Source organism: Pinus tabuliformis, chromosome 9 (genome assembly GCF_031772625.1).
Source record: "Pinus tabuliformis cultivar Carrire ecotype Pingquan chromosome 9, CPIR1, whole genome shotgun sequence".
NCBI lineage: Eukaryota > Viridiplantae > Streptophyta > Pinopsida > Pinales > Pinaceae > Pinus > Pinus tabuliformis.
The window spans coordinates 1,308,429,846-1,308,447,202 of NC_142307.1; the positions used below are offsets into that span (position 1 = coordinate 1,308,429,846).

The 17,357-nt window shown below is 44.8% G+C and overlaps 1 pseudogene; it reads left to right on the forward strand.

The window, feature by feature from the left end:
• The first annotated feature begins 5,483 nt into the window (after nucleotides 1-5,483).
• Nucleotides 5,484-6,234, forward strand: LOC149153348 (spermidine synthase 2 pseudogene; annotated as a pseudogene).
• The last annotated feature ends 11,123 nt before the right edge of the window (nucleotides 6,235-17,357 follow it).

Sequence of the window (17,357 nt, forward strand, 5' to 3'; positions counted from 1 at the left end):
TTAGACTCCTATATATAGAAAGGAGGTTTTGTCATTTGTATCATCAAAGAATTGTTCATTTATGTAATGTAAAGGAGGTTGCCCCCTCGAAGAGGCTGAATTCTAAGGCATTGATCTATCTTTTCTATATTTTCTTGAGCTGGTTTCATAACACAGTATTGGAGTCATGTGGCAATGATCTTGCGTCTGCATGAGCTCCAATTAGGACATGAAAGAGATTCAAATCCTCGCAAAAGCGCAGCAGATTCAAGCATTGTTCACATGTTGATCGAACCATAGAAGGAAATATAGATATTTGCAATCCAGTTGAAGAACAGGTTGCTAATGACCATGTTAGCTCAGCTGCTCCTGCTAGCGTTGGCATGGCTGGTGGTCATGCAGTAATTGAGGCAGTTAAGGAATTGAATAAGTCTCCACAGGTTGGGAACATCACTGCTAGATCAGATACCGCGCTTAAGAGCAGACTGCAACAACTTGTGGACTCTAAACCCGTCATTTTGTTTATGAAAGGTACCCCAGACCAATCAAGTTGTGGATTTAGCAAAATGTTGTGGACGTTTTGAAAGAGCATAGTGTTGAGCTTATGCAGTTGAAAACAACGTGGTTTTGCATTGGTTGGTTGTTCGACTTAAGTAGTCGTGAGCACCAGTATGTATGCTCCAGAAATTAATCGAACTTCTGAAATCTCTCATACATATTGTAAGGAAATTACTCACAGGACAACAGAGGTTTGATACCTAGTGGCTAGCGCCTTTTTCACCATACTTTTGATCTGATCTGATGTATGCCTTCAACATATTTTCATCTGATGTGATGTGTGTTGTCGGCATCATTTGATATGCTGCCTATTCTAATCTTCGACGGGGTTAATTTGAGCTCAGATGAGAGTTGATGTGTGTAGAGAATATGTTCATCAACTTATTGTGGGAGAGCATACAACTATGCGTGGACAATGGAGAGCTTGACTGTACATGCCTGTCTAGCGAAACTGTGTGCTTGTGTGGAGAGACTGCTCGCATGAATCTAGAATGGAAAATAGAGCTCACTGTGTAGGTTTGAAGTTCCAAGTCTCGGTGATATCCAATTCAAAACCAGCATGCTTCGGAATGTTAGCCAGTCCATCGACCAATCTAATATTTTCAAGGAGTCATCACACAGGGACATTACAATTCTGCAACGTGAATTCAGAGCAATGGACGACCAACATCATCTTAACCAGTAACCAGAAGCTCCAATGTGAGGCAAACTAAAGAGCTCTGAAAGGATGTGTGAAGAGCCCATCTGCCGTGGCGCTGTAGGAGAACAACGATTGCAGGGAGAATCGTTGATCGTTGTTACAACAACCCACCTTCCTCTTTCCGGAAACCAGCGCGTGAATGTCAGTTTTTATTTTGATATAATACAAATTTCAAGCTGACATTTGCATGAAGCCGAGTACCTAAAACTGAGTGAAGCTGAGTGGAGAAGATTAGCATGGAGAGCTGGCCTAAAGTTGTAAAGAGTCGTCGTTTCCTGGGTGAATATTGCAGTAGCTACGGAATCAGCAGGTTGCAACTCATGCAATTGTTCATGTACGACTGATTTTAGACAGGGACTATGGTGTGCACGCATTCATTGTACAAATTCGAAGTATGGAGGATCACAAACCTTTGACAACAATAGCAGTGGGGGACATTGGACAAAAGTTTGGGAATGGTGGAAATAATACAGTGGATAACGATTTTGCACAGTTCAATAACACTCGAATCCCTCGTGACCACTTGCTAATGCGAATGGCTATAGTAACAAAAGAGGGCAAGTATGTACGCCAAAATGTGCCTAAACAGATTTTATATGGAGGCATGATCACTGCACGGCAAATCATTCTCATGGAAGCTTCAGTGTGTCTTTCTCGTGCTGTTACTATAGCTGTGAGGTACAATGTTGTTAGGCGGCAGTTTAGCCTTAACAATGGGAATCGGGAAATACAACCTTGGCAGAGATTCACGCATGCACGTCTGGACTAAAAGCTCTGACCACCTCGGTTACTGCAGATGCGATTGAAAAATAGGAAAGCTTGTGGAGGCCATGGTTACTTATGTGCTAGTGGACTTCCAGAGCTATTTGCAGCATATATACCTGCTTGCACATATGAGGGTTACAACACAATTCTTTTTATCCAGGTTGGCAAATTCCTTGTAAAGATGATTCTCAACATGAAAACTAGTTTGAGACCTCAGGGAACGACTCAATATCTAGCAGATCTGGACCTCCTCACAACAAAAGATTGTGAAGTAACAGATGAGGATGACTAGTTGAGTTCTAACGTCATTTTGGGTGCATTCAAAGCAAGTGCAGCAAGGCTTGCACTTTCTATACCCAGACACATACAAAGATTTCCCGATCAAGATGCTGGATTTGAAGAGTATCATAATGGCTGTGTTGCAAATTCAATTAGCTCGAAGAGTATGTTTAAACTTATTCAGAGACAAGGTCCTTTTGGGCGTTTCATGGCACTGGTTAATACTGATGGACCTGTCGCTCATTATAAAAATTGGTTTCAAATGACAAAAGAGAACGTGAAAGGTCAAAGGCCCAATTAAATGAAAAATACCTACCACAGCCGAAAAATAGGAAAAGATAGTCTATTGTTGGACTTCAGTTATGGTTCAAAGCATCTACGCTACAGTTGTTGCCTCTTCGTGGGCTATCAAACAATTTTCAAGTGTAACGCTCCTTTTCTTCAAAACAGATGGTTGGCTTTTCATTTCTGTTAACAATGATTAAATAACCCCCCACTTTTGGTAGATCCATTTTCCCACAGAAAAGCTTATTTATTGCATAAAGAATCATTTGTAAAGGGTTCTGAGTTCTGGCAAACAGTGGGAGAGCTGTGAAAGAAAACTTCACTGTAGAGTTTTTGACAAGGATTTAATGAAAAGATACAGCTCTGACTCCTGAGATTCGTGTGGTGTAAATTTAGCATTTGTCTTTTCCTTTGTTTCATATGTATCTTGTTATGTTTCCATTTCATTTCGTAATCATTTCTAAATGAATACTTTTAAGTGAGAAAGGAAGAATCCAGTTTGCTGCTCAGCCTTGGGAAGGTATTCATGTTTTATGTTTTCTTCTGTTTGATAAGGATTCATCTATTGCCCTTGTCAACCTCTCAGCACTCTTTTCATTCCATATAATTTCAAAATTGAATGCTAAATTTATTGCCTATCTTGCCTCTTGAGATAATCTATGTCTCAGATTTAATCTCCCTACTCATGCTATTCTCGATCCCACGCTGCCTAGAAAACCCAATCATTTATCAAATTACCCCTTTTCCTATCCATTTACTAGCCTAAAATCAGTTCCCAATTTTAGTCATCTCGCACCCGATTGCTCATTCTATCGAAATTGACTAGAGAGAGCCCTCTCCTGTCCTCGTAGGGCTAGCTACGAGGCTAAGCTTGGTTTGATGTTGCCTCGAGTTTTGGCTTTTTCAGCCTAAGGAAGATTCAAGCGCTAACATAGTGGCAACTCCGCTTGGGACGAAAATGGTTTGCTTGTAGATTGTCTTGCCCCAGTTCATATCTCAAGTTTCGATCTGATTTTTGATGGTGGACGATGATCAGACACTGGAAAGGCTGAAAGCATTCACCTGGCGACTCCATTCACTGAGAAATCCATGCAATCAATCCTTCATGGTGACTCCACTACAGAGGGATCAGTAGCTTTGATATTTCTTAAGATGGATCAGATTGCAAGAAGATACGCTCCCATGAGCCGAGATCACATCCCAGGTTTTCCAAATAAAATGCCCAAGGTAGATTGGTCGAAGAATTTGCCTGTGTTCAGAAATGTGGAAGGTAATGACGCTGCTCTTCATCTAGTGAAATTTCACATTCATATGCATAAATTAAAGATCAATTTTCCTAAGGACTCTTTGATGAAAATGTTTATGGCTACTCTGGAAGACGAAGCCTGATCTTGGTATGAAAGTTTGCCACCTGCTTCCATTTATTGTCTAAAGGATTTTCATTCCATATTCTTTGAGAAGTATAAAGAATCTTATCCATCATTAAATTTAGTTCAGGATTGTTGAAATCATGCTTATGGTTTTATTGAGAATGAGGATGATAATTTTATGGATGATGAGATCATGGAAGCATTGTATGAAAATCCGTTTCAGCAGTCTACAGAACTCTTAGAGGAAACTTTGCAGCAGGATCAAAATCAGCAGGTTGAAGAGTTCCATATGGCTGAAGGTGATGAAAGAAAAAGTGTCGGTTCAGATCTGTCAATAGAAGAAGACGACATGCAAGTAAGTTCAGTCCTAATTTCAGAATGTGATAATGTCAGGACAGCTATTTCAGTTCCAGATTCAGATTGTGATGACCAAGAATGCCTAGTACGGAATCCTATGAAAGAGAACTTTGCTGTTGAAACCATCTGGGATGCAGAAGACACAGTTATGGATCCAAATGCTCTCAGTTCATTAGAATACAACCTTCATGAGGAGGTAATCCAGTCAGTGTATGAAAAACAAGATCGGACCTTCATTCAATACATTCACACCACAGAAGATCAAAACATTCAGGATTTCCATCCAGATTCCTCTTCATATGTTTCATGTGTTGAATTTTTTTTCCAAGAAGATATCTACTCATCTACCTGTTCAGAGTTTTTTGAAGCCCATGAGCATACTTTTACTGAAGCACATGATGAAGGAAGATTAGAATTTGAAGCAAAGGACACCTTGTTTCTTCAGCAGGAAGAAAATCTTCATGTTTTTCACGATCCAATGGCAGATTTATTGCAGTCAGCAGTGAAGGTGATTATTGCAGTATTCGGTGATGAAGGAGATCATGGTAAATTAGCTTTCTGGAGACCCAGTTACAAGCATCCACTGTTGACCAAAAGATATGATAGGAAGAATCAATCAAGAAGCCATCTTCTTGATTGGTTGCATTGGCATTTTGATATAGTTTGAGGATATATTGTCTTGTAAGAAACACAGGTGGCCATGTACTGCCACGCAGCTTTATGTTTTAAGTTCAGGTCTTAGTGTTTTTAAGTACAGTTTGTCGAGTCAGTTTTTTAGTCATTTCAGATTTACAATTGATTCGGTTTGAGTCCAGTTTCAGTTAATAAATGCGTCAATGTCTGTGTTGGTTGTCAGAATAATGACTCTATAGCCCAATGGACGAAGGCACTGTCTGCTCACCCAAAGATCTACGGTTCTTGGCATCTCCACGGAGTGGCAACTTCCATCCCAATTGGAGCCAACGTTAGACTCAGTCTTGTCAGTCCTCTGTCAGAGCCAAATTCACCAAGGTTCAAAATCCTGTTTTGAAGAAGAAATCATCAAATGTGTTTTTGTAGTAAATATGTAATTTGTCAAAATGTTTCGAAGTTGTACAGCTCTTCAATGGCAGCAGCTATAGCTGCTCCTATCCCTGTAAAAGCAAAAATAGAAGAACCATCATTTCAGCTAAAGAAGGTCAGAGAAGAAAATGAAAGACTCGAAGGAATTTGCGGTGGAAAATATATTATTTGAAGGCAAGTCAGAATATCAAGATGTGATGGTATTTCAGTCAGTAACATATGGGAAAGTGCCTGTTCTGGATAAGGTGATTCAGTTGACAGAGAAAGATGAATGCGCCTACCATGAGATGATAGCTCATCTTCCACTTTGTTCTATTTCATCTCCCAGAAAGGTATTGGTTGTTGGAGGAGGTGATGGGGGAGTTCTTCGAGAAATATGTCGACATAGTTTGGTGGAACAAATTGATATATGTGAAATTGATGAAATGGTTATGAATGTATCCAAACAATTTTCCCCAAACGTTGTTGTAGGCTATGATGATCCTCGTGTAAGGCTTCATATCGGTGATGGAACTGCCTTTTTTGAGAGAATGTATGGCTGGAATTTATGATGCAATTATTGTAGACTCTACTGATCTAGTAGGTCCTACAGAGGAACTATTTGGAAAACCATTTTATGAAACAGTGTCCATAGCATTGAGGCCTGGAGGCGTAGTTATAAGTCAGGCAGAAAGCTTTTGGTTACATATGCATGTTATTCAAGATATTGTCACAACGTGCAGGCAAAATTTCAAGGGCTCTGTTCACTATACATGGACATCAGTTCTAACATATCCAAGTGGCGCAATTGGTTTTGTGATTTGCTCAAGTGAAGGACCACAAGTAGATTTCAAAAATCCTGTTAATCCCATTAAAGAGCAGTGCTATATTAAATTGTAAAGAAAATCCATTGTTTTTGACAACCTATCTGCATGACAAACGTTCACAAAAATCCAAAGGAGAAAGCCGAATTTGGAGGTTGAAGAGTGAATTTCAGTGTTGGAGAGGCCGACAGTGTGTTGACAGTGCGCGCGGCGCATACAAGGAGTGCGCGGCGCATAGGATGTGTGCGGCGCACTGAGCTAAAATTGCCAGTGGAAATTTACAAGCGCGTGGCGCACCAGACCAGCGCGGCGCACTAGCTGTGCTCGCGGCGCACAGAGCCGGAACACCACAGAAATTGTGCCACCGCTTATAAATTTCAAATTCAAAATTGCTCCGGTCACACCAATAACTTCTCCGCTTTATAAATTCGAAACACATTTTAAATGCCCTTCATTAAAGACTGAAGCATTTTGAAGCAGTATTGGAGTCATGTGGCAATGATCTTGCATCTGCATGAGCTCCGATTAGGACGTGAAAGAGATTCAACTCCTCGCAAAAGCGCAGCAGATTCAAGCATTGTTTCACATGTTGATCGAACCACAGAAGGAAATACAGATATTGGCACTCCAGTTGAAGAACGGGTTGCTAATGACCATGTCAGCTAAGCTGCTCCCTCTAGTGTTGGCATGGCTGGTGGTCATGCAGTAATTGAGGTAGTTAAGGAATTGAATAAGTCTCCACAGGTTGGGAACATCACTGCTAGATCAGATACCGCGCTTAAGAGAAGACTGCAGCAACTTGTGGACTCTAAACCCATCCTTTTGTTTATGAAAGGTACCCCAGATCAACCACATTGTGGATTTAGCAAAAAAATTGTGGACGTTTTGAAAGAGCATAGTGTTGAGCTTGTGCAGCTGAAAGCAATGTGGTTTTGCATTGGTTGGTTGTTCGACTTAAGTAGTCGTGAGCACCAGTATGTATGCTCCAGAAATTAATCAAACTTCTGAAATCTCTCATACATATTGTAAGGAAATTACTCACATGACAACAGAGGTTTGATGCCTAGTGGCTAGTGCCTTTTTCACCATACGTTTGATCTGATCCAACATATGCCTTCAACATATTTGCATCTGATCTGATGTGTGTTGTCGGCATCATTTGATCCGCTACCTATTCTAATCTTCGACGGGGTTAATTTGAGCTCAGATGAGAGTTGATGTGTGTAGAGAATATGTTCATCAACTTATTATCGAAGAGCATTGTTGTGGGGAAAAATGCCTATGCAGGACGATCCTATCCACCTAAGGTGTGACAGCGCCTTAGCAACAAACGAATACAGCTATTATGATTTCTTCCTTTATGAAATGTGAAAGAGGGGAGATTGGCAGACTTACCGTTGTCTTCCGGTTGTCCCTCGATCTAGATCCTCTTCTCTTTGTGTATCCACAGCTACTTTTCTCCTCGCTTGGTCAAGAGAACAACTACTTGAATCCCACGAGATCACAAGAGAACAGCTACCTGTGACAAGAGAACAGCTACTTGCGACAAGAGAAGGACACAATGCAAAGGCAAATATACATATTCATAAATGATTCAGGATTAGAAGTAAATCAAATACACTAATGCAATCCTATAAAATACACCAGCATATAGGAAAGAATAAAGATAGCTTTATTGATAAGTAACAGGGTTCAGGAAGAGATACAACCCATAGGGCTCCAATCCAGCATCTCCTTCCCAGCAGAATGGAATTCCTTCTTCTGCTCCCTTCAAAGCATTAAGCACCCAATGTTTCCAGCCACAAACCAACAACAATTCTTTGCAATTACAAAATTCCAGCCTCTAGATCTCATGGAGGTGAGATCCATATATAGATGTTTGGAGAGAGGATGAGTCAGCTTGAGATCTAACTAGTGTCCTCTCCCTCTATCAGTTCTTGAGTCCACTTGGAGGTTCTTGCTTCCACTTGGTGATCCGGATTTAAACAGGAACGCAACAAATTACAGAGATAACCATATACACAAAGATGCAGCGGAAATAATACTTCATTTCATTAATGGAAAATACTCAAATATGCTTACAACAGAAATGAAAATAAACTAGCTAGGGCGATGGTAGCTTATCTCTGAGAAGAGATGTGATGGCTACATGCCTCTGAACTGTCTTACAGTAAGGCTCGGAGGCCTATTTATTGTTGAGAAACAATAGAAAACCCTTCACATTCCAAAACCTAACCCTAGAAGATGAAACGCCAAATTGTGGGCCCCGTTTTTGGGTAAGTTGGTACATCAACTTCCCGGGGTCGCGAATTGGTCATACTATCTCCGTTTGACGTGCATGATAGCCCGTTGGAAAGATCTCTCCGAGGACTAGGACGGAAAAGACGATTTTTATCAAAAAAATCGCTGGCGGTAGATTTCCCAAAAAACGTCGTTTAGGGCCTCAAAACGGCTCCGGAAGTTCAGCACCCGAAAAACTGCTAAAAATAGTAAGTTGTGCTACAATTAAGGAAACTGAAAATGCTGAGAAAGACAATGGTGGGGGTCCAGGTGGACTTGGCAGGTGGCCACCAATATCCACCTGGATCATTCCTCCCCCCTTAGGAAGCAATGGTCCCCATTGCGTTGAGATCCTCCATGAGATGAGGAAACTTCTGCTGAACTTGTTCCCTGGTGAGCCACTTGCCCTGCTGAAGGAGTTGGCCTGCTTTGACAACTCGATACAGTTGGATATTCTGTTGGCGAGTGTTCTTGATCTGAGATGATAGACTGTGGGATCCCAAAGTGCACCCACACTCGTTCAAAGAAGAGTTTAGCAGTGGCTTCTGATGTGATATTCTTCTTGCAGGCCATCATAATGGCCATCTTTGAGAACCTGTCGACGACCACAAAAACACAGTCATTTCCATGCTTAGTGGAAGGAAGGCCTGACATGTAATCCATGGAGATGGATTCCCAAGGTCGACTAGGGGTAGGCAACGGGGTGTAGAGGCCTTGCTTCTTAATGGTTGGTTTGGCAATGGCACAGGCAGTACATGATCGGATGTACTTCCCAACATCCTGCCGAAGATTCAGCCAATAGAAATAATTTTGTAGTACTGCCACTGTTTTCTCGACCCCGAAATGCCCAGCAGCCCGACTGTAGTGTGCTTCCCAAATCATCTTGGCACGCTCGTTTGAAGGAACACAAAGGTGACCGAGGTGGCATAATAGGGCATCCTGGAGGTGAAAATCTGCAACCTGCCGACCCTCCAAGAGTGTCTGGTATGTGTGGCCGAATTCTAGGTCGCTTTTGTAGAGAAGTGGCCAATCAGAAGTCTTGTGCCCGCAGGAGTTGAACACGGTGGTTAGCGCCATGATCGGTGGTCGACTGAGGCAATCTGCAACATTATTGGTGCTGCCCTTTTTGTACTTGATATTCAAGTGAAACTGTTGCAGGTATGTAGACCACTTCTGATGGCGATCATTTTGCAATTTCCCTTGGGTCTGTATGAACTGCAGAGGTCGGTGGTCTGTGTGGATGACCGTTTCCTTCCCCAAAATGTAATGCTTCCATTGTCGGCAGGCCTGTACAATGGAATACATCTCTTTATCATAAGTGGGGTACTTCCGGACTGTGTCTGAAAGTGTTTCACTGTGATATGCCACTGGATGTCCATGTTGAGTAAGGACTGCCCCAATAGCATAGTCAGAGGCATCTGTCTCGACCTCAAATGGTTGTTGTAAATCTGGTAACGCGAGCACTGGTGCCGTGCAGAGGCGATCCTTCAACTCCCTGAATGCCTTCTGTTGAGATTCAGACCAAAAGAATTTTGCTTTCGCCCCGCCCTTGGTGACTTGACTCAAGGGCCAAGAAATATGAGAAAACCCCAACACAAACCTGCGGTAGAAGTTGGCAAGACCTAGAAAGCTGCGTAGCTCTGTTAGAGTGGTTGGAGAGGGCCAATCCCGAATGACTTGGACCTTGGCTGGATCGACATGCACCCCCTGTTCATCAATGATGTATCCCAGATACTGAACCTCGGTCATGCCAAAAGTGCATTTCTCCAAATTGGCACATAGCTTGTGTTGCCGCAGTGTTTGGAGAACCTGTCGGATGTGGTGGAGGTGCTCTTCCCAACTCTGGCTGAAGATCAGAATGTCATCCAAGTATACTACTACAAAGGAGTTGGTGAATGGCCGCAAGATGTCATCCATTAGCCTCATAAAGGTTGCAGGAGCATTCGTCAATCCGAAAGGCATGACCAACCATTCGAAGAGGCCCTCCTTGGATTTGAAGGCAGTCTTCCACACATCTGAGGGTTCGATTGGTACCTGGTGATATCCTGACTTCAGATCGATCTTGCTGAAATATTTCGCCCCCTTTAGTTGGTCTAGGAGGTCATCAATCCGTGGGATCGGGTACCTATTACGGACAGTGATCTTGTTCAGCGCCCGATAGTCAATACAGAGTCTCCACGTCCCATCCTTCTTCTGTACCAACACGATCGGGCTCCCACAGGGCGATGAACTCGGACGGATGTGACCTTTCTGCAGGAGCTCCTGAATCTGCCTCTTGATTTCATCGTTCTCCAAAACGGAGCGCCGATAAATTGGTCCATTGGGTAGCGGTGCACCTGGGGTCAGATCGATGGAGTGCTTGACTTGATAGTGCAGAGGAACCCCTGCCGGGGAGGTGAAGATGTCCTCGTACTCCTCCACAATCTTGTCCATCTGTAGTTGTCGTGCAGAGGGGCCCCGTTTGGAGGCCGCGGCCACTGTCTTCTTCTTTCCTTGAGGGCGTATCATCAGGAAAACAAATTTCCTGGTTTTGGAAATGATCTTACTGCATTGTTTTGCAGTAATCAAAGAGAGGGCGGCAGGTGGTGCTACCTCTGGTATCCTAAACAACTTATTTCCCAATGTAATAATAACTGCACGGGGCCTCGATTCATACACAGCATGTCGCTTCCACAAGTATGGTTGTCCTAGTAATGCATCACAAACTTCAAGGGGAGCAATGTCACACAATACCTCATCCGTGAAGGGCTTGATGTTGTATGGAAGGCGACACTGCTGGCTCACGCGAAGATCTCGTCCTTGGTGAAGCCACCCAATGGTGTATGGTTGTGGATGTGATGTGGTCGGTAAGCCCAACCGCTTCACGACCTCTGCCGAAATGAGGTTCTTTTGACTCCCGCTATCAACAATGAACTGTATCGGGGAGCCCTTTACCCACATCTGGGAGTGGAAGAGACGCTCCTCCTCCTCTGGATCTTCGGGTTCATTTTTCTGGATCTTTGCGGTATCAACAGTGGCGCTGGGGTCCGCATCAATGATCTGCTTCCCTTTTTCATACCCCTTATTGGGTTCTGACTCCGTGTCGGAACATGCATCTGATTCTGAAACCTTTAGCTCAGCCACCAGTGACTGCTTGGCCCGACACTCACTTGTGTTGTGAGTGGAGCTCTTATGGAACTCGCACCATTTTCCAGTGTCCTTTCTCGGCTTCGCGGTGCTATTCTTTGCTTGCAGCTTCGGCTGGTTGTCTTGGGCTGTCCCGCCTTGGATTTGTCCTTTGTTCTGTGGTTTAGGGGCACCTTTCCCCTGCTTTGGATTCGCAGATCCAAAGTCTCACTTCTTTTGTTTAAACTTCTGCTCGACCTTGACGGCATACCGGTATGCTGCGCCGAGCGAGGGGATGTTTAGGAATTGTATTTCTTCCTGGATGTACTTGTGCAGGCAGCCATGGTATTTGAGTATCAAATGTTGCTCTGAATCCTTGATACCCAACTTTGTGCGAAGGGTATGGAAAAGATTGGTGAACTCCGGCACGTCTTGGTCCCTTCCCTGCCGCAGCGTGGTCCACTTTATGTATTCATCCTCATAGCTCCCGACAGGGTAGTACTGCTCCTTGATAGCATCCTGGAACGAATCCCAGGTGGGTGCGGCTGAAAATAGTGAGCCAGTACTTTCATCCTTCTGCTCGCAGTAGGTTTCCCACCAGTCCTTGACGTGGGGGGCTGCTTTGAGGAGAGCAAAAACAATCTTTTCCCGACTCGAAAATTCATGAACAGAAAAATAACCCTCTAGTAGATTTAACCATTTATCTACGGCATCTGCGTCTATCTGACCTTCGAATATGGGGATTTCAAAATTAACTTGTACCTTAAAGGGTGTGGCGTTTCCAGAGTAGCTGCTGGAAGCCGATGCGTTGCTTCTCGGTAGCCGTTGAAGGATCTGGGCAAAACTGTCCATCATCGCGTTCCGTTGTCGCTCGAGGGCTTCTTCGAGCAAGATTTTGATGGGATCTCCTGCCCCCTCGTCTTTCTTCTCGTCCGCCATGGGAGGCCGTCGGGATTTGCGAGGCTGGTCTTGCAAAGGTTCAACCAGTTCAAGCCCTAACTCCTTATATCCCGACCTTGTTGGGGACATGCAAAGAAAAACAGAGAAAAAGCAAACCGCTCTGATACCACTGATCCGGATTTAAACAGGAACGCAACAAATTACAGAGATAACCATATACACAAAGATGCAGCGGAAATAATACTTCATTTCATTAATGGAAAATACTCAAATATGCTTACAACAGAAATGGAAATAAACTAGCTAGGGCGATGGTAGCTTATCTCTGAGAAGAGATGTGATGGCTACATGCCTCTGAACTGTCTTACAGTGAGGCTCGGAGGCCTATTTATTGTTGAGAAACAATAGAAAACCCTTCACATTCCAAAACCTAACCCTAGAAGATGAAACGCCAAATTGTGGGCCCCGTTTTTGGGTAAGTTGGTACATCAACTTCCCGGGGTCGCGAATTGGTCATACTATCTCCGTTTGACGTGCATGATAGCCCATTGGAAATATCTCTCTGAGGACTACGACGGAAAAGGCGATTTTTATCAAAAAAATCGCTGGCGGTAGATTTCCCAAAAAACGTCGTTTAGGGCCTCAAAACGGCTCCGGAAGTTCAGCACCCGAAAAACCGCTAAAAATAGTAAGTTGTGCTACAATTAAGGAAACTGAAAATGCTGAGAAAGACAATGGTGGGGGTCCAGGTGGACTTGGCAGGTGGCCACCAATATCCACCTGGATCATTCCTCCCCCCTTAGGAAGCAATGGTCCCCATTGCGTTGAGATCCTCCATGAGATGAGGAAACTTCTGCTGAACTTGTTCCCTGGTGAGCCACTTGCCCTGCTGAAGGAGTTGGCCTGCTTTGACAACTCGATACAGTTGGATATTCTGTTGGCGAGTGTTCTTGATCTGAGATGATAGACTGTGGGATCCCAAAGTGCACCCACACTCGTTCAAAGAAGAGTTTAGCAGTGGCTTCTGCTGTGATATTCTTCTTGCAGGCCATCATAATGGCCATCTTTGAGAACCTGTCGACGACCACAAAAACACAGTCATTTCCATGCTTAGTGGAAGGAAGGCCTGACATGTAATCCATGGAGATGGATTCCCAAGGTCGACTAGGGGTAGGCAACGGGGTGTAGAGGCCTTGCTTCTTAATGGTTGGTTTGGCAATGGCACAGGCAGTACATGATCGGATGTACTTCCCAACATCCTGCCGAAGATTCAGCCAATAGAAATAATTTTGTAGTACTGCCACTGTTTTCTCGACCCCGAAATGCCCAGCAGCCCGACTGTAGTGTGCTTCCCAAATCATCTTGGCACGCTCGTTTGAAGGAACACAAAGGTGACCGAGGTGGCATAATAGGGCATCCTGGAGGTGAAAATCTGCAACCTGCCGACCCTCCAAGAGTGTCTGGTATGTGTGGCCGAATTCTGGGTCGCTTTTGTAGAGAAGTGGCCAATCAGAAGTCTCGTGCCCGCAAGAGTTGAGCACGGTGGTTAGCGCCATGATCGGTGGTCGACTGAGGCAATCTGCAACATTATTGGTGCTGCCCTTTTTGTACTTGATATTCAAGTGAAACTGTTGCAGGTATGTAGACCACTTCTGATGGCGATCATTCTGCAATTTCCCTTGGGTCTGTATGAACTGCAGAGGTCGGTGGTCTGTGTGGATGACCGTTTCCTTCCCCAAAATGTAATGCTTCCATTGTCGGCAGGCCTGTACAATGGAATACATCTCTTTATCATAAGTGGGGTACTTCCGGACTGTGTCTGAAAGTGTTTCACTGTGATATGCCACTGGATGTCCATGTTGAGTAAGGACTGCCCCAATAGCATAGTCAGAGGCATCTGTCTCGACCTCAAATGGTTGTTGTAAATCTGGTAACGCGAGCACTGGTGCCGTGCAGAGGCGATCCTTCAACTCCCTGAATGCCTTCTGTTGAGATTCAGACCAAAAGAATTTTGCTTTCGCCCCGCCCTTGGTGACTTGACTCAAGGGCCAAGAAATATGAGAAAACCCCAACACAAACCTGCGGTAGAAGTTGGCAAGACCTAGAAAGCTGCGTAGCTCTGTTAGAGTGGTTGGAGAGGGCCAATCCCGAATGACTTGGACCTTGGCTGGATCGACATGCACCCCCTGTTCATCAATGATGTATCCCAGATACTGAACCTCGGTCATGCCAAAAGTGCATTTCTCCAAATTGGCACATAGCTTGTGTTGCCGCAGTGTTTGGAGAACCTGTCGGATGTGGTGGAGGTGCTCTTCCCAACTCTGGCTGAAGATCAGAATGTCATCCAAGTATACTACTACAAAGGAGTTGGTGAATGGCCGCAAGATGTCATCCATTAGCCTCATAAAGGTTGCAGGAGCATTCGTCAATCCGAAAGGCATGACCAACCATTCGAAGAGGCCCTCCTTGGATTTGAAGGCAGTCTTCCACACATCTGAGGGTTCGATTGGTACCTGGTGATATCCTGACTTCAGATCGATCTTGCTGAAATATTTCGCCCCCTTTAGTTGGTCTAGGAGGTCATCAATCCGTGGGATCGGGTACCTATTACGGACAGTGATCTTGTTCAGCGCCCGATAGTCAATACAGAGTCTCCACGTCCCATCCTTCTTCTTTACCAACACGATCGGGCTCCCACAGGGCGATGAACTCGGACGGATGTGACCTTTCTGCAGGAGCTCCTGAATCTGCCTCTTGATTTCATCGTTCTCCAGAACGGAGCGCCGATAAATTGGTCCATTGGGTAGCGGCGCACCTGGGGTCAGATCGATGGAGTGCTTGACTTGACAGTGCAGAGGAACCCCTGCCGGGGAGGTGAAGATGTCCTCGTACTCCTCCACAATCTTGTCCATCTGTAGTTGTCGTGCAGAGGGACCCCGTTTGGAGGCCGCGGCCACTGTCTTCTTCTTTCCTTGAGGGCGTATCATCAGGAAAACAAATTTCCTGGTTTTGGAAATGATCTTACTGCATTGTTTTGCAGTAATCAAAGAGAGGGCGGCAGGTGGTGCTACCTCTGGTATCCTGAACAACTTATTTCCCAATGTAATAATAACAGCACGGGGCCTTGATTCATACACAGCATGTCGCTTCCACAAGTATGGTTGTCCTAGTAATACATCACAAACTTCAAGGGGAGCAATGTCACACAATACCTCATCCGTGAAGGGCTTGATGTTGTATGGAAGGCGACACTGCTGGCTCACGCGAAGATCTCGTCCTTGGTGAAGCCACCCAATGGTGTATGGTTGTGGATGTGCTGTGGTCGGTAAGCCCAACCGCTTCACGACCTCTGCCGAAATGAGGTTCTTTTGACTCCCGCTATCAACAATGAACTGTATCGGGGAGCCCTTTACCCACATCTGGGAGTGGAAGAGACGCTCCTCCTCCTCTGGATCTTCGGGTTCATTTTTCTGGATCTTTGCGGTAGCAACAGTGGCGCTGGGGTCCGCATCAATGATCTGCTTCCCTTTTTCATACCCCTTATCGGGTTCTGACTCAGAGTCGGAACATGCATCTGATTCTGAAACCTTTAGCTCAGCCACCAGTGACTGCTTGGCCCGACACTCACTTGTGTTGTGAGTGGAGCTCTTATGGAACTCGCACCATTTTCCAGTGTCCTTTCTCGGCTTCGCGGCGCTGTTCTTTGCTTGCAGCTTCGGCTGGTTGTCTTGGGCTGTCCCGCCTTGGCTTTGTCCTTTGTTCTGTGGTTTAGGGGCACCTTTCCCCTGCTTTGGATTCGCAGATCCAAAGTCTCGCTTCTTTTGTTTAAACTTCTGCTCGACCTTGACGGCATACCGGTATGCTGCGCCGAGCGAGGGGATGTTTAGGAATTGTATTTCTTCCTGGATGTACTTGTGCAGGCAGCCACGGTATTTGAGTATCAAATGTTGCTCTGAATCCTTGATACCCAACTTTGTGCGAAGGGTATGGAAAAGATTGGTGAACTCCGGCACGTCTTGGTCCCTTCCCTGCCGCAGCGTGGTCCACTTTATGTATTCATCCTCATAGCTCCCGACAGGGTAGTACTGCTCCTTGATGGCATCCCGGAACGAATCCCAGGTGGGTGCGGCTGAAAATAGTGAGCCAGTACTTTCATCCTTCTGCTCGCAGTAGGTTTCCCACCAGTCCTTGACGTGGGGGGCTGCTTTGAGGAGAGCAAAAACAATCTTTTCCCGACTCGAAAATTCATGAACAGAAAAATAACCCTCTAGCAGATTTAACCATTTATCTACGGCATCTGCGTCTATCTGACCCTCGAATATGGGGATTTCAAAATTAACTTGTACCTTAAAGGGTGTGGCATTTCCAGAGTAGCTGCTGGAAGCCGATGCGTTGCTTCTGGGTAGCCGCTGAAGGATCTGGGCAAAACTGTCCATCATCGCGTTCCGTTGTCGCTCGAGGGCTTCTTCGAGCAAGATTTTGATGGGATCTCCTGCCCCCTCGTCTTTCTTCTCGTCCGCCATGGGAGGCCGTCGGGATTTGCGAGGCTGGTCTTGCAAAGGTTCAACCAGTTCAAGCCCTAACTCCTTATATCCCGACCTTGTTGGGGACATGCAAAGAAAAACAGAGAAAAAGCAGACCGCTCTGATACCACTGATCCGGATTTAAACAGGAACGCAACAAATTACAGAGATAACCATATACACAAAGATGCAGCGGAAATAATACTTCATTTCATTAATGGAAAATACTGAAATATGCTTACAACAGAAATGGAAATAAACTAGCTAGGGCGATGGTAGCTTATCTCTGAGAAGAGATGTGATGGCTACATGCCTCTGAACTGTCTTACAGTGAGGCTCGGTGGCCTATTTATTGTTGAGAAACAATAGAAAACCCTTCACATTCCAAAAC